The 26,623-nt window shown below is 42.9% G+C and overlaps 1 protein-coding gene across 2 annotated transcripts in view; it reads left to right on the top strand.

Moving 5' to 3' along the window:
- The first annotated feature begins 952 nt into the window (after positions 1 to 952).
- The window catches only part of CYRIB (CYFIP related Rac1 interactor B), a 54,756-nt gene continuing 29,085 nt past the window's right edge, over positions 953 to 26,623 (top strand). For both annotated transcript variants that reach the window (XM_038760314.1, XM_038760316.1), the window contains exons 1-2: positions 953 to 1,027; positions 19,349 to 19,387. The gene's annotated coding sequence lies outside the window, so the exon portion shown is untranslated. The remainder of the gene's footprint in view (positions 1,028 to 19,348; positions 19,388 to 26,623) is intronic.

Here is a 26,623-nt window from a genome sequence, read left to right as displayed (position 1 = left end):
ACCTCCCCAGCGCTTAGAACAGTGGGAAGCGCTTAATAAACGCCATTATTATTATTATTATTATTATCACTATTATTATTTCTCTGTGCCTCAGTCATCTCATCTGTCAAATGGGGATGAAGACTGTGAGCCCCCCCCCCCCCGGGGGGCCACCTGATCACCTTGTAATCTCCCCAGCGCTTAGAACAGTGCTTTGGACATGGGAAGCACTTAATAAACGCCGTCATTATTATTATTATTATCATTATTATTATTATTATTATTATTATTATTTCTCTGTGCCTCAGTCACCTCATCTGTCAAATGGGGATGAAGACTGTGAGCCACCCCCGTGGGGCAACCTGATCACCTTGTAATCTCCCCAGCGCTTAGAACAGTGCTTTGGACATGGGAAGCACTTAATAAACGCCGTCATTATTATTATTATTATCATTATTATTATTATCATTATTATTATTTCTCTGTGCCTCAGTCACCTCATCTGTCAAATGGGGATGAAGACTGTGAGCCCCCCCCCGTGGGACCACCTGATCACCTTATAACCTCTCCAGCGCTTAGGACAGCGCTTGGCCCATAGTGAGCGCTTAATAAACGCCAGCATTATTATTATTTTATTATTGTGTGGCGATGGTGGCCGAAAGGGGCGCCTGTCTCTTTAAGAGCGTGAGGGGGGCGGAGGGAGGGGGCGTGGCCTAGGAGGGGGGAGGGGCGTGTCCGCGCCGCGCGCCCGACCACCTGTCTCCGGCGCGCGGCCCCGCCCCTCCGGGCGCGCGAGCCCCAGAGGCTTCACCTTGGGGAGCGCATGCGCAGGGCCGGACAGGTCCCCGGCGCCCTCTCACTTCCTGGCATTCTCCTCCTCCCCCCCGCCCGCCCCCCCCGCGCCCCCCCCGCGCCGTACATCCGGGTCACTCGTGCCCTCCTCGCCCGCCGCCGCCGCCGCCGCCGCCGTCGTCGTTGCCGGGCGGCCGCCGGCCCTGGGGGTGAGGCGGCCTCTCCGGGAGGCGCCGGCCGCAGGCCCGGCCTTCGGGTGAGTGTCCCCCCCCCGACACACACTGGTCCGACCGTCATGTCCGCAGCCTCCGCCTCGGCTCCCCTTTCTTCCTCCTTTCATTCATTCGTTCCTTCCATCCTGTTTATGGAGCGCTCACCGTGTGCAGAGCCCTGGGCGGACGGCTTGGGAAGTGCCCCAGTGCTTCCCCATCCCCTTGGGCCCCTCTCCTCTACACCTGGGCTCAGGTCCCTCCCAGCCTCTCCCCAGGCCCTCCCCAGCTCCTTGCCTCCCTCCATTCACCCCGCTTTCCTCCATCCCCTTTCCTCCATTCACCCTCTTTCCTCCATTCACCCTCTTTCCTCCATTCACCCTCTTTCCTCCATTCACCCTCTTTCCTCCATTCACCCTCTTTCCTCCATTCACCCCCTTTCCTCCACTCACCCCCTTTCCTCCACTCACCCCCTTTCCTCCACTCACCCCCTTTCCTCCACTCACCCTCTTTTCCCCCACTCACCCTCTTTTCCCCACTCACCCTCTTTTCCCCACTCACCCTCTTTTCCCCACTCACCCTCTTTTCCCCACTCACCCTCTTTTCCCCACTCACCCCACTTTCTCCATTCACCCTCTTTCCTCCACTCACCCCCATTCCTCCACTCACCCCCATTCCTCCACTCACCCCCATTCCTCCACTCACCCCCTTTCCCCGTCACCCCCTTTCCCCAGTCACCCCCTTTCCCTAGTCACCCCTCCCTTCCTCCATCCATCCCCTTTCCTCCACTCACCCCCTTTCCTCCACTCACCCCCTTTCCTCCACTCACCCCCCCCTTTCCTCCACTCACCCCCCCTTTCCTCCACTCACCCCCTTCCTTCCACTCATTCATTCATTCATTCATTCAGTCGTTTTTATTGAGCGCTTACTGTGTGCAGAGCACTGTACTCAGCACTTGGGAAGTACAAGTTGGCAACGTATAGAGACTCACCCCCTTTCCCTCACTCACCCCTTTCCCCCCACACCCCCTTCCCCCACACCCCTTTCCCCCACTCACCCCCTTTCCCCCACTCACCCCCTTTCCTCCATTCACCCCCCTCAGCCCCTCCCCACCCCCTTTAATTCCTCTTCCCTTCCCCTTTGCTCTTGCTCCACATATATTCCTTCATTCGATCGTATTGACCGAGTGCTTACTGTGTACACAGCACTGTACTAAGTGCTTGGAAAGTACAATTCAGCAATAGAGGCGTCCCTGCCCATTTTTGAGTGCTTACTGTGTGCAGAGCACTGTACTAAATGTCATATCCTAGCCTCGCCCTTATGTTACTCTTTCACCCTCCATACTCCATTTCCCCTTTTCACCATCCCCCATCCCTTCCCCCCAACTTTTACCTGCTCTCCCCTTCTCTGCCCCAGCATTCCTCCACCCTGTGTCAGATCCCCCCTCAGTTTATCCCTCCTTCCCCTTTTATTCTCCACATCCCGTTTCCTCCTGTAACCTCCCTAACCCCCCATAACGTCTCTCCCCATCCCTGCCGCTCTTGCTCACTATAACCTGTCAGATTCTCCCAAGCCTTTTCCCTTTCCTTCCCGTTTCCTCCATTCACCCCAAACCCTCTCCCATCACCTTTATCTCCTCTCCCCTGCCACACCGGCTCCCCTTAACCTGATGTCAGATGCCCCCAGCCTTTCCCCCTTCCCCTTTCATAGTCTGCACCCTATTTCCTCCATTCACAACCCCCCTCAACCCACCTTTACCCCCCACCTCCAACAACTTCCCCTTCTCTCTTCCACACCCTCTTGCTCTGACCTCCTGCTCGAACAGTTGGTCACAGAGAAACTCACAGACTGCTCTACTTTCCCTTTCTCACTGCTGTACAGATTGTGCGATCGTGAGTGTCTCGCCCAACAATAGTGCGTAAAGCGGATAGGGGCACCTCCAGCTATCTGCTGCTGACCAGGGTACATGGAGTCATCCTGATCCCGGCCACAAACAATCAATCAGTCAGAAGTAATTATTGAGCACTTAACTCTGTTCCGAGCACTGTACCAAGGTTTTGGGAAATACAGTAGAGTTAGTAGCTATGGTTCATGCCCTTAAAGAGCTTACAGTCTAGCCGGGGAAGCACACTAAAACAAATTACAGGTACGGGGGAAGGAACAGAGTTTAAAGATCTGTGCATATGTGCTTAGGTAATGTGGGGAGATGAGAAAGTAATCAGGAAAGGCCTCTTGGGGGGGAGGACTTATTCCAGCCAAATGTGTCAGCAGTGGGGACCACAGGAGAGAGAGATGCTGAACCATCCAGTCTCCTCTGCTGTAAAATCATCTAAACTGTGTCCCAGTGGCAGTGGGATTCTCTCCGTAAGGGACAGTCTTGGAGTGTACATGATATGGTTGAGATTGTTAATAACATGTTGTCCTTTTCAGCCAAGTGCATACCTCTAGGTGAAACTGCCCTTTTATTAGCATCTTCAAATGTGAAGCACTCAAGTCTCCCATAACAGTAAGGGATAGTTTGCTAAATGTTTTGGATGGAGTGCTGTTGGCCACTTAGGGAATGTTTTTCTGACCACTCATATCTGTCCGGACACAGCATGAAATGGTGTCGGAAGAAACAGTTGTGCCTGTGGTATTGGGCGCAGTGTGAATGTGCAACCTGAGTCTTTTACATGGGGTTCTACAAAACTAACAACTTTGCCATTTCCCTCATTAAGTTTCTCTCTGAGCATCTCTTGACACCTCAACTGTGAAAATGCGCTTTCCCTCCCTTTGAACTGACTCCCACAATTCATCCTTTTTATTCTCAGTTTCTGAAAGGCAGGGCTGCAGAGTGTTTCTGAAACAGACTCTTTTGGTAATTACAGTATAAATCATAAGTGTCAAATTAGCTACTAGCTGTGGAGGAGTCAGTTACGGGATGAACTTGATTTGCCTGTAGACTGTAAGCTCCTCTTGGGCAGAGATTACGCCTGCCAAGTCCACTGTACTTTCCCAAGTGCCTAGTACAGTTCTCTGCACACAGTAAGGGCTCAATTAGTACCACTGATTGATTGTCCCAAAGGTCTGTTTTAAATGCTGGCCCTTCTTGGGCATTCTTTGGAATGTTTTCAGTAGAAGCTGGACTGGAGAGCAGAGCTTCTTGAGACTTGAAAGGGTCATGATCTGTAAAGTGGAGGCTTTTCTTAGAGGAACTACTACTTCAGTGGCCTTCTGTCATCTACCACGTTTTCCACTCCTTCTGGCAGTCAATATGTGTGTGTGTGTGTGTGTGTGTGCATATATATCTATATATATATCTATATATATATCTATATATATTTATATATACGCCTTTCCCCAGTTTACCCCCCGCCATCTCCTGTTATCCAGCAATCACTTTGCTAGGCTATGCCAGGCAACTGTCTTTAGTTTTATTTCTTTTCTTGTTCCCCTTCCCATCAGCTTTTTGTGTTGTCCACTCTACAGTTTAAACCACTTTATAAGTGTATCTCCAGTGAGTCCAAATTGAACGCCTCTTGACTGGAGAAAAATGAAAGGTCTAAGTATTTTCAGTTTATCCCAGCACCATCCTTTGGTTCAACAGAAGTTTTCTGTGAGAAGCGATAACTTCATTATGCAAGAGTTCTTTTTCTCATTATTTGTTCTCTTTAAATGAAACCGCGATAGGATCTTCAGTTTGTAAGAGGGTGGCATTTTAACATTGGCTACTACCTCAGTGTTGCTCATGTTGTAGAAAGTGGTGTAAATGAAACTGGGCCATTTGTGGTATTCTGCAATAAGGATGCCAAAGGCGGAAATGGTATTTTAGTTTCATCTAAATATTTCAATACGGTGCATGGATTTGATTGAGTTTTGAATGAGAAACCAGAGGCTAATTTTTGTGAAGAAATAGGCCTTATGATTGTTCAGCTATATAACAAGAAGCAGACCATAACATAAGCCTTTTGGGCCTGGAGTGGTTTGATGATAATTTTGGAGAAAAGCTAAGTAAATATCAGTAGACTTGTACTGCTAAAATATTATGCATTTGTCTTCTGGATCAGCAACCATGAGGCAAAATTACAGAATCTTTAGAACTTATGTTATTGTTAGCCATATAGCTATAGAACTAAAACTAAGAGAAGGTCTTTCAGAATGAGCTGTGAGACACACTGGTGTGCCTATTTATCATCTTTGTAATTGTAACCAATAATAGGAGTATTTTCATAGTACCTTTCCTTTGAAAATTTCAGGTTTTAATAAGTTTCTTGGTTGTTGGCATTCTTCTCTTTTGGGTTTGGTTTCAGCGGTGAACTTCTCTGAGCCATCTGTTGAAGTGAAGATTTTTGCTGGTATGTTTACTGGGCAATAAGTATTAAAGAAAAAAAATTCCCGAAAGCTTCATTAACACTGTAAGCTGACTCAGTGGAAACTCTCGATTTTTATACGATGTGGAGGGATGTGTAGTGTAGGCTATGTATGTGTTCCTGGGCAGAGGCCAGATTTCTCTGATGCCTGGAAAGTGGTTGACCAAAGGGATTTAAGAGGAGGCATGGTGAGTAAACTGATGCCAGTTGCAAGAACCAAGATGTAATTTCATACATTGTAGTGCATCCAGCAGAAAAGTGAGTACTTTTTAATACAGGCAGATTACAGGTAATTGCTTAATTGATTTAAACTTCTAAACTTCCCAAGTATGAGCTTTAGGTTAAAAAAAAAACTTGCCAGAATCTAGGGTAGTGTGGAAATAACTGATCAAGCTATGCTTTTTTTTCCTTCTGTTTAGCGTAGGAGGTAGCTTGAATAGAGAAAGTATCATTGGCTAGTGAAAAGCCAACACACGTCTTCTTTTTCATGGGCAATTCTTGACTGGTTAAGATAGATTGTGGGTGTTATTTTACTCTAACCCCAGCAACTGCCCATGAACACACATTTTAAATACAGAATGTATTGCTATTTAATTCAACTTTGAAATAAGCACTCTTCCACTCAGGATGAGTAACAATTTATGGCAAACTGCTAGAAAGCAATGTGCAACCTTGGGGAGGATGAGGAAGTTAAGCAAAAACAGGCTGTTGTCGTTAACAGCATTTATGAAGCACCTCCAGAACACATACAGTAGAAATAATACATGGCCCCTGACTTTGAGAAACTTGCATTTTAATAGGGGCCACAAAAGGATATAAACTGCCAAATATGCACTAGATCAAAGACTGAATATATATGTATCTGTATATAATAATAATAATGATGGCATTTGTTAAGCACTTACTATGTGCTGAGCACTGTATATATATATATGATTCAGAACTAACTGAGCCATTAAGTAGATAACATTCATGAGCACATTCTTGGGAATGGTGTAACTAGGAAGGTAGGGAAGCTACTTAGGGAAGGCATTTTGGAGGAGGTATTTTTCAAGAGGGCTTTGAAGGCAAAGCTGAGGTGGGGAGGGGGCCTCATGCAAGGGAAATGGGGTATGCATGGGTTATAAAGTGGGAGGTAGAGGTTCAGTTAGAATGTTAGCTTGGGAAGAGAGAGAGCATGAGGTGTAGTGTAGTTGAAGAAAATGGATAGGTAAGAGGAGGCAACTGAGGTAAGCCCAGAAGGCAGTGATTAGAAATTGGTGCTTTAGGCGAGAAGTGGCTAGCCATTGGAGATTTGTCAAGAGGGGTATGGTACATTCCAAACCTTTTTTAAAAAGATGATTACATGCAACTTTCTCTGCATAACTCCTCCCTCCACAGGGACGAGGGGACACAGTCGGCCCTGTAGTTATTTTGAGCGCCTCAGAGATCTGCGTTGGGCAAGGCTTGAAAGTTTCCAACCGTACCTGAAAACGTGCCTGTTATTGTGTTGTACTCTCCCCCAAGTGCTTAGTACAGTGCTGTGCGCACAGGGAGTGTTCAGTAAATATGATTGATGGACTGAAAAGCCCCAAAATGTTGGCTTTCCAGGCTGTTAGGTCATGGAAGCCTGCCCCTCCCAGTCATTATCCTCCAGAAGATCCACCGCATGCTGAAAATAAAAAGTTGGCATCTCTGGCTCTGTGGAGGAGCAAGGTTTAGGGTGGGGATAACAGTAAGAAGGCTATTAAAGTATTCCAGCTGGGAGGTGATGAGAGGTTGAATCAGGATGGCAGTTAAGATGGATAGGAAGGGAGAGAGCCATGAGACAGAGGAAGAACAAGCAGGATTTAGAGTCAGACAGTGTGGGAAGTAGCTGACCAGAATCAGATAACCCCAAGGTGGTAAGCCTCTTGGACGGGGGTTATGGTGTTGTGGACAGGAATGGGAATATTAAGAAGAGGAAAAAAGAGTTCAGTATGGAATATAATGAGTTTGAGGTGCAGCCACGTAGCCAAGTGGACGTGTCCTCCAGGCAGGTGGAAGAATCAATCAATCAATGGTATTTATGTGCGCAGCATTGTACTAAGCGCTTGGGAGAGTATAATAGAACAGAATTAACAAATCCATTCCCTGCCCGTAATGAGCCAACAGTCTAGGGAAGAAGAGGGTAAAGCAGGTGAGAAGATGGAGCTTTGGGAGGCAGGTGAGCAGTCGTTTAGTTGCTCTGAAAGGCTCTCCATGACTGCTGACCAGCCTTGCCGAACAATGCCCAACAAACATTGAACGCTCTTGGATTCCCCGAGGGTTTTCTACTGTTGAAAGTGAACTGCCACAAGTTTCCATCCAGTTTATCTTTTCAGCTTGATACATCTTCCTGGGATGTTGAATTCTGTTCCTGCCATTTATCATCAGCTCTATTTTGACCTCTCTGTAAAAGAGAGAGAATACTTGGCTCCTATCTGCCAGCCAAGAATGTTGAGAGGATAAATGAAATAATGTGTGAAGAACTTTGCTTTAAAGAAACTGTAAATTCAGAGGGGAACTGAAATAATTTTGATGAGGAGCAGTGTGACTTAAAGAATAGAGCATGGGCTTGGGCATCAGAAGGCCCTGGGTTCCAATCCCTGATCTGCCTCTTGTCTGCTGTGTGACCTTGGGCCAGCCACTTAACTTCTCTGTCCCTTAGTTACCTCATCTGTAAAATGGGGATTAATACTGTGAGTCCCATGTGGGACATGGGCTATGTCCAACGTGGTTAGCTTATCTCTGTCCCAGTGCCTAGTACAGTGCCTGGCACATAGTAAGTGCTTAACTAATACCATAAAAAAGTGTGTTATTTTGCTAACTGACAAACTTTAGAGAGGTGTGCCTATGAGATATAATCGAAGAGCTTTAGGTGCTGGATTCTGATCTTGTGTAGGAGGTTGTGTGTTAGGTTATGCCTTGTCGATGCAGTGTACTCTTTTCTTCCTTGTTGGGTTAAATGATTTAATTTCTCCAGGGCAAGTGAATGACTGTAACGGCATATTTACTCAGAAAGTGAAGATCAACATGTTCAGACATTGTCAGTCCGGAGTGAGTCAATAATGAGATGGGTGAACAGTAAGCCAAATGGAGAATGGAGGAAACATCACAATTACAAATTAAAACTGTTTCCTGGTCAATATGAGGGGAACACTTGGTGTGCAAGTAGGGCTTCCAGGGCCCATATTCCTCCTGTCCCATTATGTAAGCATTTTTCTCCGAATCATTGTCATCTCTCCCTGGCCCCGGCTCCACCTCCAATTTTTGGAGCGATTTTGATGCCTTTCTCCCCTTTCTTCTCGCCTTCTCCTAATTTGCACTGATCCTTGGGAATTTCAGCATCCAAATGGACATTCCTGGTGACCATCCCCAGCTGTCCGCATCCTCTCACTGCGCAACTCCGCCGATCTCCTGCTCCACCCCACCTTACTGACTCACTAGCTGGGGCACATGCTGCATCTCACCATCGCTAGTCATCGTTCCACGGCCGACTTCACCAACTGTAAATTTCCAGTTCCCAAACACAACCTTCCTCTCTCCCACACCCCTCCTCCCCATGGACCATTTGCTCGATCCGCCCCATCCTCTCCATGGCCACGGCCACCACCCTGGTCCGGCACTCATCGTATCGCGCGTGACTCCTGCAGTAATCATGCAGCCTCCTTGCCGAGCTCTGTGCCTCCATTCTCTTCCGCCCACAGTTCACTCTGCTGCCCTGTTCATCTTTCCTAAGCTCTATCTTTCCACAAATGTTGTTCTCCAGGCATCTCTCTACTCCTCTGAAATCTCCAGTGGTTGCCTATTCTTCTCCACTTCAAACAGAAACTCCTGACCAACAAGCAGCTTGAAAATAGTCAATCAGCCGTCTCGCCTTCCTACCGACGCCTCTCTTCTCTATTGTACCCCAACTTGCACACTTTACTCCGCTTAATCTTACCTAATCACTGGCCCTGCTCTCAGCTCGCCCAAGCTAGCCTCTTGCTCAACTCTCCCCACTTTCTCCACTTCACATCCCGGCAGTTTACTGCTGTCCTGATCATCAAACCCTTTCTGTAATCCTGTCTTCTCCAGAAGGCTTTCCCTAACTGATTTTTACTCTCCCCACCTTATGTCCACCTTACTGCCACTTCTGCACTTTTGTGCCACATGAGCACTTGGGTACTACTTTCCTTTTCCCCCCAGCACTTATGTACGTATCTTTATCCTCCTATCTGTAATTTATTTTAATGTTTGACTCCCCTGTTAGAGAATACGCTTCTTGAGGGGCACTGTCTACTAATTCTTTCGTACTTTCCGAAGGGCTTAGTACAGTGCTATGCATAGAGTGGATGAATAATAAATAATGTTAATCGACAACTTTTGGGCCATTTCAAGCAAGAAATCAAGGGCAAAAATGTTTATAAACTATCCACAACAATTATACTGTTTTTATGTCTGTATCGGCACTGGAGCGGTAATAACAGAATAAGGAACTCAGGAGGCTTTGAGCCTCAGTTTCCTCATCTGTAAAATGGGGACTCAATGCCTGTTGTATCTTTACTTAGATTGTGAGCCCATGCGGGATAGGAACTGTGTGTCTGACCTGATTAACTTGTATCTACCCTGGTGCTTAGTACAGTGTTTGGCACATAGTAAGCACTTAAAAAGTACATTATAATAATAACCAAATTTTCCAGCCAGAATTAGACCCTTGCTCTCCACTTGTGGGCAAGTGCTGGTTTTTGATTTCTGCCATAAAAGTCAGTCAGAAATTGGGTGTTCAACCTGTGTTTTGGTTAGGACATGAATTGGTTAGGACATGAGGACACAATTAGGGAGTGTTCTTCCAACATCACAAGACCATCTAGATTCATTGTGATGTGATGTTGGAAGAAATGATTGTGTGTGCATGCACAGTATTGGGACATGGTATGTACTGTAACGATGATTCTTAGAGGAGAGCTGGGACTAATCGAAAGCGACTTCACCTTCATCAGTATTAGAATGACGTATGTGGTGTGTAAAATAACTTTGAACAAAATATGCAATTTGCATGGTGAAGTTAAAATCAGTTGAGGCTCAGATATAGTCTGTAGCCCTTGACCGAAGTAGAATATTTACCTAAGCAGAGTATTTAAATTGAAGTTGAAAGGGGAAAGATCCCTTAATCAAAAGTTGATTATTTTAAATATATAAATTAATAAATCGCACTACAAAAATCCCTTTTTAAATAAAAAATGAAACGTTTATGGTATGTTGTGCTTTTTACTGTTTGTTAGGTAAAAAAGCCATTCAAATAAGGTCTCGAAACTATTATAAACATTGCCTACAAATTTGTTTCCAAATTTGAACTATTTATTGGTTATTTATTGGGTGCTTACTATATGCAGAGCAGTGTACTAAGTGCTTGGGAAAGTGCAATGTAGCAGAATTAACCATTCATTTAAAACCAAGAGAAGAATACAACTTTACACTGTGAGGAAAATGAGTTGACTTTCCACTTGTTTCTGTATGTAAATAATGAGATGTGGAGTGGCATTTTCAAGCAGCATTTCTCCATTGATGGCATCTCACTATAAAACCTTAGCAGTGGCAACTCCCAGGGAGAGGGCAGTGGGGAGGAAAATTGCAAAAAAAAAAATGATGGCATTTGTTAAGCGTTTACTATGTACAAAGCACTGTTCTAAGCGCTGCAAGAGTTGTACCGCTCTCCCTGGGCTCTTTCACTCATTAGCTCTTCCATATGAGGAGCCAGTATTGATTTATAGAGGCAAGAGGGGTGAAGGACACTTTAGCACCTTTCTGATAATGAAGTTAATCTTTTTCATTAGTGAATATGAAAGGGGAAAAAAAATCCCTTTTTGAGTATTTTCGATCCTGCTTGTTTGGAGGTAAATGTTCTTGGAAACTGGTCCTCAAGGATGCGTCTATTGTATACATTTTCCCTCCAAGAAAGTTCCTTGGAAGGAAAATGTGTTTGTATATATACATATATATGTATCTTTTATTATATACTTCTCTCACCTTTGAATTCTTACTATCTATGGGTGATCTAGCCCTTTGTTTCTTTTGTTTCTTTCCCATGTATTTGAGGAATTCTTTACTCATGGCTCGTTTTTGCCTTCCCCTTCTGTTTGTTTGGTTGATGGGTAGGGGATGTTTTTGTTCATTTTGTTCATTGAGCATCTTCTAGGATCAGCAGGTCAGACTGTCCAAGTGCTGCTTGTCCCTTCCCTTCTCGCCTCTCTTTTCCCTTCTTCCCCTCCAGGGGTTTTGCCTGCTCAGCCCCCTGCAACTCTCATCAGTCAAAACAAATCTTTCTGGCTTTATGAGGCCCGATTGAAATGTTAGAAAGCTTTTCAGCTGGGCGGGAAAACAAATCTCCATGTTAGTAAGTCCTGGGGCCACCTCAACCTGCAAATAACTTTCTCTGAGTCTGCCGTTTGCCGTTTCCTGCTGGTTCTGGCCTCACACTTCCTCTCTCCTTCAGCCCCTTGCTCTTTGGGTTTGACCAAGAGCCACAGAAAGGAGAATTGCCTGTAAGACAGCTGACTCCACTGGCAACACAATACTACTGACAAGACTATTTCAGTAAGAGAAAACTGCAATAACTGAGATAAGAAGGCCTTCAGTGGGAAATTCACCCGGACAGGGCTGAAAGGTGGACTTGAGGTAACCCAGTCTCAGTGGGAATGCCAGGGGGAAGACTTGAGCATCCATCTTATCCCCAGTGATCCTAACTAAAAATTGTGACTGTTGTATCCTTAGCACAGAGCTTGGCAATTTGCAGACCATAATCGCATTGATAGATGGATTGGATTCTGCTGCAGTTAATTGGAAGAATCTAGAAAGGGTTTTGATTCTTGCTCCTTAAAGAGCTGTCCGTGCTCTCAAAAGTGCTGGTAAATATTTTAAAACTATTGCGCACGTGCTGATGCAACACCTGAGTATTGATGATGCTCCAAGAGGCCTTCCCAGGCTGAGCCCCTTCCTTCCTCTCCCCCTCGTCCCTCTCTCCATCCCCCCATCTTACCTCCTTCCCTTCCCCACAGCACCTGTATATATGTGTATATGTTTGTACATATTTATTACTCTATTTATTTATTTTACTTGTACATATCTATTCTATTTATTTTATTTTGTTAGTATGTTTGGTTTTGTTCTCTGTCTCCCCCTTTTAGACTGTGAGCCCACTGTTGGGTAGGGACTGTCTCTATATGTTGCCAATTTGTACTTCCCAAGTGCTTAGTACAGTGCTCTGCACATAGTAAGCGCTCAATAAATACGATTGATTGATTGATTGATGATATTTTTGTTCGACAGGTGCACAGAAGCCAACACTTGTTTGGCCAGGCAGCCATAGTTAAGTTACTTGTGTCTCTATATCCAGCTAGTTGACCTCTTTCTCCATTCCCCCTCCCTCCCTCATTCCCTTTACCAACACACAGTCTTTATAGTATCGGTATTTATAGTATTAGTACAGTACTCTGCACATAGTAAGCGCTCATTAAATATGATTGATATCACAGGTTAGGGCAAACCGAGACCTACTATCACCCTTCTTATTTTATTATTCTTGTTACCGCTTCCTAATTCTCCACTTGTATTGTCCCAGACGCGGAGTTGGTACAGTGTTGAGCACATGGTAAGTGCTTAATAAATACCGTGGATTGAATGAGTGCACTTGAGTTAAGCAAAAGCAAGCCAGTAGAGTGGGTATATTCTGCCAGTGCCCACCATAAACTGTAAACTGTGACACAATCTCCCTCTGCTGAGAGGAGTGAAGATTGCAGACAAGGGATCATGTGATTCCGAGAGCCTTAGTGTTGCCTGTTAGAAACAACAACTTGGAAAATGTCAAGTGAAAAACTGCCCTTAAAATTCATTGATAAAGGGCTTTCTAAGGGGAAAAAATGGGTTCCAAAATCTCCTTATTGAAATTCCGGTTCTGCCGTCTCTCTCTCGACTTAAACTGCCGAGTTGGAAAACGGAGGTCTACCCAGGGAGTATGGCCAGGAAAGAAAGAAATGCCAGTAGGTCAAATCGTTTCATTGGTAGAAGCAAAGACAGTTTGGGAGCTGGCTCAAAAACTGTATTTTTTCCCCCTTAAGTTTTTCCTTTCTAAAACTGCTCAGGCTTATTATCAGAAACACTTTATTGCATTCCTGGTTGGGTTTTCTGCCTATGCCTTTCCACACCTTATTTTTCAAGATGGGTATCATTTTTTGTCTGTTCTTCAGTCATTTCACTTCTCCATGAGTTAGTGATATAGCATTTTATGGTTTGCTTCCTTAATCCCTCCCTCCTCTACCTCTTATTTCCTCCCCTCAATCAGTCCACTCCCTCTCTCTTTCTCTATCTCTCTTTGTTTCTCTCTATCTCTCTCACACACACACACTCCCATTAAGCTTCCCAGTTATTCACCTGCTAATCTTCCCTATTATGTTACTCTCCCTACAGATTTCCCTCATTTAACTAATTCTAAACTGTCTACATCTTAAGCCTTTTTATCTTTTTTTTCCAGAACACTTGCATGACTCTTATGTTTATGGCTTTTGTGTTTCTTTCACCTTTCTCTTTAGTTTCATAAGCTTTCATCTCCCCCATCTTTTTCTTGTCTGATGCCTGGCGAGGGACATAATCTGATTGGTTAGGCAAGACATGGCTGTGTCAGGACTTTGGTTAGGCCATTACACTTAGAGGAGTGAAGGGGTTTAGCGGACAGGAATCTGTACCTTTGCTGAAGTTTTGTAAAGCCTCCAGTAGGATTAGCAAACAGTTTACTCTTGATGACTTTGGCAAAAAGTGAAACTTTGAAATGCATAGAGGTCTTAGGCGCATGCCTTCTTCATCCTGTCCATTTTTAAAACTCAGGCTATCACCAAGAGGTGATTTATAGTTCAAAGATTCTCACAAATTAATAAACAATGAAATATTCAATGAGAACATGCAATTTTTTTTAATGGTATTTAAGTGCTTTCTATGTGCCAGGCAATGAATTAAGCCCCTGGGGAGAGACAAAATTATCAGGTTGGACATAGTCCGTGTTCCACTTGGGGTTCACGGTCCTAATCCCCATTTTACAGATGTGCTGACTGAGGCACAGAGAAGTTAAGTGACTTGCCCATGGTCCCACAGCAGACATGTGGTGGGGCCGGGATTAGAACCCAGGTCCTCCGACTCCCAGGCCCATACTTTCCCCACTAGGCCATTCTGTTTCCTTTTATTCCTTTTTTTAATCACTTTCCAAATATTGAATGGCTACATTGGGGCTGCAATCCTAAGAGCTCTTGGTTTTAGTAGTGGAAGGCGGAGAGCATTATGACAGTGTCATCCAGGGACTAAACCTGAAGGGTTGAACAATGAAGGAAAAGGAAGGGTATGAGATAAAAAAAAAAAAAGAACATGAGAGGGGTAGAGGGGAAACTATCATCATGATTGGTGTTACACCAGTGCCCACATGTGAGTGTGTTCTTGGGTTAGCTTCACTCAGTTGTATTTCAGTTTGCAAGGTGGCCATCGGTTAATCAATCAGTCGTATTTATTGAGTGATTACTGTGGGCAGAGGGCAGACTGCTCTAAGTTCTTAGGAGAGTAATTCACAAATATTTGTTCCTTTAGATAGTTTTACAAATTAATCATAAGTAAAACCAAGGGAAATGTCAGTGCACACTGGTATTTACTGTCTTGCCTCCCTGCCCAGCCCTCCCCGGGCTTTATCCTCATTTGAATCCGGGGCTCTGTGTGAAACCAAGAGTGGGAAGAGTGGCATGAGAAGACCTTCAGTTTTTGCAAATTTTACTTAAATTATGCAAGTAAAATGAGGTAAATGAATCGAGTGATTACATAAGGCTTTTTTTAAGGAGTATTAATGGAAATTTTAGATAAATAATTTCACAATGCAAAGAGGAGGTTTGTGGGAGCATGGCATTTTTACCACATTTCTTTTTCAGGCACCAGAATTGCTTAAAAGTCACTTCATATAATTAATATATATATATATATATATATAAATACAATAAATAATATATATATATTATATAAAATATAAAAGTCATATATTTTACTGCATCCATTTTATGGTACTGAAAGAAATGATGTTGGATCACTGGTGTTGGCAGGGTATACTTTGTAATGAGGGATGTTCAACAAATTGGCCATAGGGGTGTCCTAGAATGCAGATTACAATATTTCGCACATAAGTACCCCCAAAGAGATGTCTTCTTGCTCCTTTGGCAGTTGGTCAGTTGATCATGAGACTTCTGCTCAGTTCCTCTTCTGTGAGAGTTCAGTGAAGTTTTTTTTTTCTGCAACACAGTGGATAGTCTCAGACTTCCAAACGGAAACATATGGCTATTAAAAAAAGTAGCGAACATATAGAACTCAATATTTAGAGGTTATGGAATGTTTTATGTAAACTGTAAGTTCCCTTTCTAGTCTGTAAAATCCTTATGGGCAAAATTTGTATCTGCCAGCCCCATTGTATTGTATTTTTCCAAGTGCAGCGCTGTGCATGCAGTAAGTGCTCAAAAAATACCGTCGATTCAGTGGAAATACCTGGAACTCACACGTATTTCTGCTTACATTTTTTTTAAGCTAATTAGCCAAAATTGAGTTCTTCAAAGACCACAATTGTGGCATGGAACTGAAATCTGTCATTCAGTCATATTTCTTGAGCTCTTGCTGTGTACAGAGCACTGTAGTAAGTGCTTGGGAGAGTACAGTACAACAGAGTTGGTCGTACATGTTAAATGCAGTGGAGCTGAATTTGATTTAGCCAATGTAGAGCAACTAATAAAAAGACTAATAGAAATCTGGGGTGTAGAAACAAAAATATTAAATGCAGGAGCTAGAAAGTAATCTTTTCCCAATATACTTCAGTGGTCAGATCCTCGAGGAGAATACCACGTTGAGTTTTGGGTTATTTTGAAGAGAATTCTTTCCAATTCTCCACCTCCTAAAATAACAAATAAGGGAAGTGACAGCCAGGAAGAATTTAGTTAGGCAGATGGAAGAACTTCTTGACTGAGTGATTGGGCACTGTAATTCTCTACTCTAAAGCGAACTGTAATCAAGTGGGTTTGGAATGCTAACATTGCATGTTTAAAAGGTCTTCCCACAAAGTAAATGTTTATTAATTATATAAATGTTTAAGCTTCAGAGGTTTAAAATCGTCACCAGAATAGGCAGGTGGCTGGATCTTAGCTGCATCGTTGCTGTAGCCTCTCATCTCTTGAGGGCTGCTTCCTTGGCCTCATGTAGTTCCAGGTAAAAACAGGAATGCTCATGGAGCAGAGATGACCCATGGGGGCCTCCGGTTTCCATTGTCATTTTAAATACCTGTTTTCCCTCGGACCTAGACAGCAAACCCCATGTCAGTCAAGGACTTTGTCCGACCTGATTTAACTGGTCTCTACCCCAGTATTAGAACAGTGCTTGCCTCAAAGTGCTTAATAAATCCTGTTATTATTATTATTGTTATGAGCCCACTGTTGGGTAGGGACTGTCTCTATATGTTGCCAACTTGTACTTCCCAAGCGCGTAGTACAGTGCTCTGCACACAGTAAGCGCTCAATAAATACGATTGATTGATTGATTAATATTATAACCACCCAGGGTCTGCTACAGTATTCAGCAAGTCGTGATGGCATGTGGTTCTGAAACATGCCCATTCTTCATGCTGGTGTCACAATTTGGTGTGAGCTTCCTGAAGGCAGGCATCCCATTTATACTTGTTCTGCACTTCCTCAAAAATCAATCAGCGGTATTTATTAAGCGCTTATTTTCTTTTATGGTATTTAAGTGTTTACGCTGTGCCAGGCACTGTACTAAGTGCTGGTGTAGATACGGGATAGCCAGGTTGGGTACACTTCCTTTCCCACGTGAGGCTCACGGTCTTAATCCCCATTTAAAGATGAGGTAACTGAAGCACAGAGAAGTGAAGTGATTTGCCCACGTTCACACAGCAGCCAAGTGGTAGAGCTGGGTGCAGAGCACTGTTCTAAGCACTTGGGAGAGTACTCTACAACAGAGTTGGTAGACCTGTTCCCTGCCCAAAAGGAGCTCACATTCTAGAGGGAATACAGCCCAAGAACTACTAGGGGTGATTTCCCCAAAAGTTGGAAGGAAGGCCATGTCCCCAAGTGTTAGAAAAATCTCTCTCATGTAGGGCCTCATTCCTGATGATGAAAGTCGTGTTAAGAAAATTACTTGAGGACTGTTGCCATAGCTACAGGAGTCTCTCCTAGCCCATGGCAGTACGGATGGACCTATATAGTCACTTCAGTATGTTAGGAATCTTCAGTTTGATACTTTGGCAGTGTATGTTCTTTAGCATGTTATGAGCTTCACAACTACTAGACAGCAAACAAAGGCTTTTCATTCTTTCAGTCATATTTATTGAGCACTTACTGTGTGAAAAGCACTGTATTAAACACTTGGGAGAGTACAGTACAGTGAGGTTACTGGGAAACTAAAAGCAGTTTCAGATTTTCCTTGATTCACCTGAATACTAAGAGTGCAATGAACTGATATTAAGATATCAGATAATTAGGGACTTTCCTATTTTGTTCAGCATTGTAAGGCAGATAGGTCATTCTGATCCCCGCAACTAAAAGCAGAGAGGGGAAAAATTACTAGAGTTCACAGAACAGGCACTGTACATAATACTGATTTGAAAACGTGACCTCTGAGGAAAATTGTGTGAAATATGTAGGAAGGATGCATTTTCAAATACCTACATTGACTTGGTAATATATTATTAAATTAAAGTTTTATTATTGCTAAAGATGCTATTCTTGAATTCTCTTTTTTCCCCTCTCCTCCGCCTATGATACTTGACTCAAGTGTCTTACTTTAGAAGTGGGTAGCCATACTGCAGGAAGTAGGGATATGGGCCAGAGTTTGGAAAACATTGGAGCAGAGCAAAGCGATGTTTTGGTGCTATTTTGACTTTTCGCTGTGCTTTGATATTGAATTTATCACATGAAATTGTAAAAACACAGCTCATCTACAATGCCTGTTGCATTTTGGCTAGAATACTGTGAAGGAATATGGGAACTTCCTCCTGACAAGCACGTATAGTAATAATTGTGTTATTTGTCAAGTGCATACTGTGTGCCAGGCATTGCACCAAATGCTGGGGGAAGACACAAGGTAGTAAGGTCAGACACAGTCCTTGTCCCACATGCAGCTCACAGTCTAAGAATAATAATAATAATAATAACTGTCTAATAGATGCTCACACAGTGTATCTATTGGGATAGAATGAGAGGCAGTGTTGGAAGAAACTAGGCTGTGCTGTCTGGTTTGTAGGTAAGGTAAAAATTTAGGTTTTGAAAATAGTGCAATGAAAGTGCCATTGAAATTTTAATGTTGATTGCATTCCTGCCTATATAATCAATCATTCGAATTTATTGAGTGCTTACTGGGGGCAGAGCATTTTACAAAGCACAGTATAACAGAGTTTAGACACGTTCCTTATGTAGCATCCACAATGTTGGCATAGAGCTGTATATACTGTTGCCAGTCACAGGGAACAGGCCCTTGCCAGTTGCTCACCTGGCACTGGCAAACAGAATAATTTACTTTTGAAGGCTGACGAGTAATAAAAGCAACTGCAGGATCAATCAACTGTATTTATTGAGTGCTGGCTATATGCAGGGCACTGTACTAAGTGCTTGGGAGAGTACCACAGCCCAATAGAACACATTCCCTGCTCAAAATGAGATACAGTTAGAGTGGCTCAAACTATTGAGAATCTCCAAATCCTACAAGAATAAACTTAACACCAGTACTTTAAAAATAAAAATGATCTCCATATCACATGAGTCAAGGGGTTGTTTTTAGCAAATAGGATTTGTTGACTTGCAGGACAAATTTTTTACACTGTAGTAATATATTTCCTTCACAGGTTGTATTCTAGGTGGTGAAACCAGGAAGAGCTGTGTTTTTTGCAAATGGTTATAAAGGTGTATGTGTAGGAAAATGCACATTCTTTGAGCAGTGTTTAAGAGCTGTACTTTTGTTTTGCAGATAGAGGGGCTCGAAGAGAAACAGTAGCACTGGCTGTAGGTAAGCATATTTTAATGGTGTATAAATATAATGCGTAATAAAAATTTTGTGTAAAATCATCTTATTCCATTCTGAAGTTTGTAAACCATGAAGCTACATTAATTGCAGGCTTTATTTTTAGTTCCTCCCTTATTGGTTTGGGGAAAAAAAAGAACCATTTTTCTTGATAACCAAATATGCCTTAACATCTTCTCAACTATCAGTGATTCAGATGGTAACTTCTGTTGTCTGCTGGGAAATGTAATATTTACACTTGAGAGTAGTTGAAAGGTGTGTCATTAAGGCAGAACTAAACCTCATTTAGAAAAGGGCTTTATTTTAATAAAAGGTTCCAGTCTAGCATTTACCAATGAAGAATTAATTTTTCAATACTGCTGTGGAGCCATGGTAAGAACAACATTGGAAAATTTAATGGTGTTAAAAAAGATTTGGAACTTTCCCTCACTTCCTACATATGTTTTTTTGAACCCATCTTTTTTTTTTTTTTTTTTTTTTTGCCTTGCTTCCCTCCCCATCTCCCTTTCCACTTCCCACCTGCAGACGTGGCTTTTCTAAGTTACCTTCCCGCACTATGGTCTAAACTGCCTGGACCAGGCAGTGAGGCATATCAGCTTTAAAGCCCCTTATCTGGTAGGTGTTTGAGCAGCTGTACAGTTTAAATGTTGCCACCCAGGACCCAGACAATTCAGCCCAGATTTTCCTTTTGGAGTTTAAGCTTTCCATTCTGGCCCCAGAGGGCCCTGTCACTCACCCATCTAAATCACTTGTAAAGTCTCAAGGATAATTTTTAGGTACCCAGAACAACTTATATCTATCTCTTATTCTGTTTAATCCCCAAGCACCTGCACTTGCAAATAAAGTAATGTACTGAATATTGTCATGCCTTTTTTTTTGACCTGAAGAAGTTCTTACAGAATGTTTTTTCATCTCATCATATTTTGTTTTCCAGTATTTCTGTATGTTGTCCTCAGTAGCCATTGCTGCTAGAATAAAATTGCTAATAACCACGTAAATTGTTTGTTAACCATTATGTTCCATGAAAACCATTGATAACCCATTAAAGTAGCTATTACATGATGCATTTCTCTTAAGCTTCTGGAATTTTTTTCATTGTTTCTGAAATCTCATGGACTAGAGAAGTATTAATATATTTGTTTTAGGTAATTTACCCCCCAGAATTGTCTAGCACCATGAAGAGTTCATGTTTTGATGTTTTCCAAATATACAAAATATCCCAGAACCTTTAATTCTCATCGTAGCAGATTTAGCAAAGACCCAGGTAACTTCTTATCTAAAAGCAAATATTGGGGAAACAAGTATGCTTTATGTATTCTGTTGTCACAATCTTGAACAAACCCTCAAACATAACTGATAGTATTGTGTATATCCCAGTATGTAGCACAGTGCTTAGCACAGAGTAAGCACTTAACAAAGACTTTACAGTTGTTATTATTAGTATTAGTATTATTAATACTACTACTACTACTACTAATAATAATAATAATAATCTTGCTCTTTAAAAACTCTCTGCTGTTGGCAAGCCCCTAGACCAAGCCCTTTTGGCCAGACTTTGTGAACACAGTCATCTCTGTGCTGTGAATCACAGTGTGACTTTATATTACAAAATGGAAGGGGAGCTATGGGTTTTCAGCTCAGCAGATTCATGGAAAACATCAAGAAACTGAATTCAGCTGTCATACACATCCATAAGAAACCTTTAGCTGAGCTATATTCTGATAGATTTTGAGCATATTAATATGCAGATATCCAAAGGTATAGCATCCTAGTCCTTGTCAGAGCCATAAGCATCCTATTTGATCCATGGGATCGTCACCAGCAGAGCCACACAATGCTTTGTAACCAACTAGCTTTATTTAATCTGCTTTATGCAGCCATGCTGGAAAACATTGAATGGAGTCTGGAAGTTGGTGTTTGCCCTGTATAATAGTAGTAGTAGTAGTAGTAGTAGTAGTAGTAATATTTGTTGAAGATGTATTGTGTGCATAAGTAAGCACCGAGAAAGAGTGTCCAGAAAGGAATTAGACATGGACCTTGTCCCTTGAGGGCTTCCCAATCTGTGTGTCTCTGGTCCTTTGGGAATCCTAAAGCTCAGAAGAGTAGGAGAATTGTTTAAAAATCCTGGAGGATTTGAATGTAGCTTGGCAATAAATGTGAAGAAGTTCAAGTTCGGGCCTGCTCTAAGGAAACCTCCCCTGAAAAGTATTACCCATCAGGGACCAGCACAGTGTACTATTCTACAACATGACACTAAGCGAAGAAGAGGTAAACATGTCCTTTAGGAGACTTAAGATGTGTAACATCAGTCTTCGAAGTGAACCAAGCTCTGCAGTAGCAGGATATTGTCCAATTCTCCTCATGATCATGCATCTTGAATCTGCATCGTGCATTGCATTGGTTATCCTGAGCAGTTTTTTTAGCATCACTTACAAACTGTACTTCACATTTAGAGGCAGAACTAGCAAGGTACCAGAACACGGCCAATCCACCGGCATGTAATTGATGCTTGCTGCAACCCAACACCGTTGGGTGTGCCGGATGGAAAATGGATGCCCTTAGCAGCTGCAGAGGCGGGGCAGCCACAAACAGGGCTATTCTTAAGCAGCGAAGCACAACTGCAAGCTGTTCAGTATCAGTGTAAAATGCCAGTAAGGAGCAGTGGTCAAGTTTCCTTGACCTATAGCCGTCAGACATGGCGTAACTTTGTGGCATTTCCTTTTTGCCTCATCGGCTACATAAAGCCAATAAAGTCTCGGCTACATGAAGGATTGGCAGGCTTGGCACACTTGGACTCTAGGCGTACATGAATAGCTAGTCTTCTAGAATGTGCAGTTTGGAAGGTTTTACTGTTATGTTGCCAACTTGTACTTCCCAAGAGCTTAGTACAATGCTCTGCACAAAGTAAGCGCTCAATAAACACGATTGAATGAATGAATGATATCACCCATTTCCTCATCCATAGCTCAAACTAACAGAAGTATTCAACAATAGGGTCAACTTTGAATACAAAGGTCAGCCAAGGTCTAAAATAGTGCATTCTCAATGAGGGGAGCACTAAGATGGATAATCGAAACCATGAAAAATCCTGACCAGGACTTCCCACAAGACACTGTCTAAATCTGGGGTGGCTCCAGTAACCTTCCCAGCGAGATAGTTTGTGGTGTTTAAGAATTGTAGCAGCGGCACCCCTGGATTTCAAATTAAGCCTCAAATGGGCAGTGGGAGGGACGTGGTAGAAGCGTATAAGTAAGTAGAAGAGTGGTGGTAAGGGCAGTTCAGTGATAAGGTAATAATAATGATGGCATTTATTAAGCACTTGCTATGTGCAAAGCACTGTTCTAAGTGCTGGGGAGGTTACAAGGTGATCAGGTTGTCCCACGGGGGGCTCACAGTCACAATCCCCATTTTTACAGATGACGTAACTGAGGCACAGAGAAGTTAAATGACTTGCCCAAAGTCACACAGCTGACAATTGGCAGAGCCGGGATTTGAAGCCATAACCTCTGACTCCAAAGCCCATGCTCTTTCCACTGAGCCATGCTGCTTCTCACCGTGGTAGTACTGCCCAGTGTTGGAATAAGTGGAAGGGAAGACACTGGTCTAGGAGCCAGGAGCCCTGGGGTTGAGTTCCAGCTCTGCCACGGGCCCACTATCCTCTCTTGGCTTCTGTTATTTTTTTTTTTTAATTTGCAACACGGGGACCCATAATAGTTGCCACTCTCCACCTCTTAGATTCTGAGCCGGTAGGGGGAAAGGACCGTGTCCAATCTGATAAGTTTGTATCTACCACTGATCTTAGCACATAATAAACCTCTAATGAATACCGTGGTTCCAAACAAATGTCATCATTATTATGGACTGTGTGTGGAAGAGGGGAAGTTCCTACGAATGCTGGGCCAGGGGATGGGTGGGAAAACTCAGACCCAGAGGGTGTTGGATGAGGGGGAAGAGAGTGTGGGGGGAGGGAGCCTTTCTACCCCCTTCTCACATGTGTTAGGGAAGAGGAGGTCAGCAGCAACACTTGTTATTCTCTGTACAACTCTGCCTTCTGATCTGGGCATGGTGGGTAATTATATAGTCTTAAGTAATGTGCAGGGGCTACTATTAAAGCCTTGAGGGTAGCTTAAACAAACTGCTGCTATTTTTAGTAGCTGCATGCTGTTTTCAAGCATTTGTTCATTAGCATTCTTGAAATGGCAAGTAACTTTCAGAGAGTATCACAAATCCTCCCTCAAGGGTGTGAAACAATCAGGCAGATTAGTTCAAATCATAATCAACATCTAACTGAAGCTGGAACAAAGCATGCTTTATAAGTGCTTCAGTAGAATTAAATAATTTGGGGGCACATAGAGAAACATTTTGTTGCATAGGTTAAAAGAACAAAACATTACAAGATAAATAGAATGCCACTGTACTGAGGAAAACTTGGCAAGCTGGTAGTCTGTCTCAGCATCAGAGTAGCTTGCCTTATGAAGAGCGCGAACATTGTGTGGTGGAAGCTAAATTTACCAGTGATTTCAGTAGTATAGAAAACACATTTCTTTGGACTCCTAAAAGCAGCATAATTTAAGCTTTCTTTTCCCTGAAGGAAAGTAAGGTGCCAAACTGTGGTTTAATAAGTCATTACCTTGGAAAGGCAAATCTTGGAAGAAGAGGGTTTTCTAGAAATGTTCCCTATCCATCATCTACCCAGTTTCCTTGGGGGTGGCTGCTGCCCCTCCTGAACGACTGCTGGAGAAGCAGCGTGGTTCAGTGGAAAGAGCCTGGGCTTTGGAGTCAGAGTTCATGGGTTCAAATCCCAGCTCCGCCAATTGTCAGCTATGTGACTTTGAGCAAGTCACTTCACTTCTCTGGGCCTCAATTACCTCATCTGTAAAATGGGGATTAAGACTGTGATCCCCCCCCGGGACAACCTGATCACCTTGTAACCTCCCCAGCGCTTAGAACAGTGCTTTGCACATAGTAAGCACTTAATAAATGCCGTTATTATTATTATAATTCCTCTTCTTCCACTGAAAGGAGTTAATGTGCCCCATGATGGAATTGTTTCTGTATCCCAGAAGGATGTGGAATCCAATCCTTGAGTGGTAAACATGTTGTGGGCAGGAAATGTTACTACCATTTCTACTGTATTGTACTTTCCCAAGTGCTTAGTACAGTGCTCAGTAAATACCATTGCTTGGTCAATTATGGATAAACCCAAGGTGCCAAGCTGAGTTCAAAACAAAACAGAAAAACCCAACAAAAATCCAGATTGAATTCACAGTCCTAATTCCATCTCTTGGACTAATATGACTAGAAGGCAAAGATACAAGATGTTTCTCATTGACCACATCTTCAATCTAAGACCCTTAGATGGTAAGAGTCCTCGTCCTACCTCGCAAATAATTATTTTATCCGGAGTCAGGTCCGCTTACATTTTGTCATTTCAACATTCAGATCTTCATGTGGGCCAGGGACTGTGTCCAACCTAATTAGCTTGTATCTACGCCAGTACTTAGTACAGTGCCTGGCACATAGTAAATGAATGATTTCACTTTATACATATACATTTATTTTGAAAATTTTCTTCTTTACAAACCATTACAAAATGCTCCAATTTGGGGAATGACTACATATCCATTTGAGTTTGTATTCAGAATTGTTTTTTAAGCATTTGACTTGAAAGGAAATTTATGCATGTGGCATGATTTACCTGAAAAGTGGTAATACATCTGGATGTCTGAAGTCATTAGTGGGATTGTATATGCACTACAACAGATAGAACTTAGCCAGACACATAGAAGCCATTTGTCAAAGGGTATTCTGCTCTCTGCTGTTGAATACGGTCAAGAATAGCCCCACAGCAGGAGATGTCCTATTAAAGGGTTTGACTGTGGGACAGGGTTAGTGTCCTCTATCTGGTTTCTGTCTACTCCAGCATTTAACACATTCAAGTGCTTAATAAATAGCATGAAAAAATATCCAAAGGCCTTCATTATCTGCATTTGAGTTAGCTACCTTGTATAGCTGCATTATAGGATGAATGGTGTTGGAATATGGCCCAAGGTCATTTCTGGGATTATCCTTCGCAAAGCCACAAGCTTTTGAAATATTGCAACTTGGTCAGTTATGAGTAGGCTACTCTAACCATGAAAATAAATTTTCATGTCACTTCTAACACCATTCTACTACTCTAAGCTAACTGGTATTTGTTAAGTGCTTACTATGTGCAAAGCATTTGTACTAAACTCTGGGGAATAAGGTCAGATGAAGTCCCTTTCCCACATGGGGCTCAGTCTAAATAGAAGGGAGTAGGATTTAATCCCCATTTTACAGATGAGGAAACTGAGGCACAGAGAAGTTAAGTGACTTGCCCAAGGTCACATAGCAGGCAAGTGGCAGAGGTGGGATTAGAACCCAGGCCCTCTGACTCTCAGACTTCTGCTCTTTCCCTTAGGGCACTTTGCTCACTAAATTCAATCAATCTGTGGCTAATGATAGCTCGGCACTGTTAATTAAACCTTGGGAGAGTGCAAAAGTAGCAAAACAGAAGGTCTAGGTGAATAGGTAAACAGAAAATGTTTGACTTGCATATTCTAGAATTTGATATTGTGTATTCTAAAGTATTAAATGAAACCACATATAAAAGAGCAGGAATCTGGGTCCTGAACATGCTGTTAAGGGGGCAGAGATATCATTTGATGGAGGCCTTCCCAGGCTGAGCCCCCTCCTTCCTCTCCCCATTTCCCCCACCTTACCTCCTTCCCCTCCCCACAGCACCTGTATATATGTATATATGTTTGTATGTATTTATTACTCTATTTATTTGTACATATTTATTCTAATTATTTTATTTTGTTAATATGTTTTGTTTTGTTGTCTGTCTCCCCCTTCTAGACTGTGAGCCCACTGTTGGGTAGGGACCGTCTCTATATGTTGCCAACTTGTACTTCCCAAGCGCTTAGTACAGTGCTCTGCACACAGTAAGCATTCAATAAATACAATTGAATGAATGAATGAATTTGATGCAGGGAAAGCAACAACCCAAACACAGGCCTTTGCAGCTGTCTGTCTCCACAAAGTTAGAGCCGTGGAATTGTCTGACTGTGTGGCATGGACCCTTACGAGTTGAAGAACGCTAGCCAAAGATCTAGTATAGTGAGGTGTTGAGGAGCGAAGGCAAGCAGGAGGGTAGAGGAAGTGTTATAAGTAGTTGGAAGTGCAGCTTCAGGAGTG

The sequence above is a fragment of the Tachyglossus aculeatus genome, chromosome 18 (genome assembly GCF_015852505.1).
Source record: "Tachyglossus aculeatus isolate mTacAcu1 chromosome 18, mTacAcu1.pri, whole genome shotgun sequence".
Lineage (NCBI taxonomy): Eukaryota > Metazoa > Chordata > Mammalia > Monotremata > Tachyglossidae > Tachyglossus > Tachyglossus aculeatus.
This window is presented reverse-complemented; position numbering and strand designations above follow the sequence as displayed.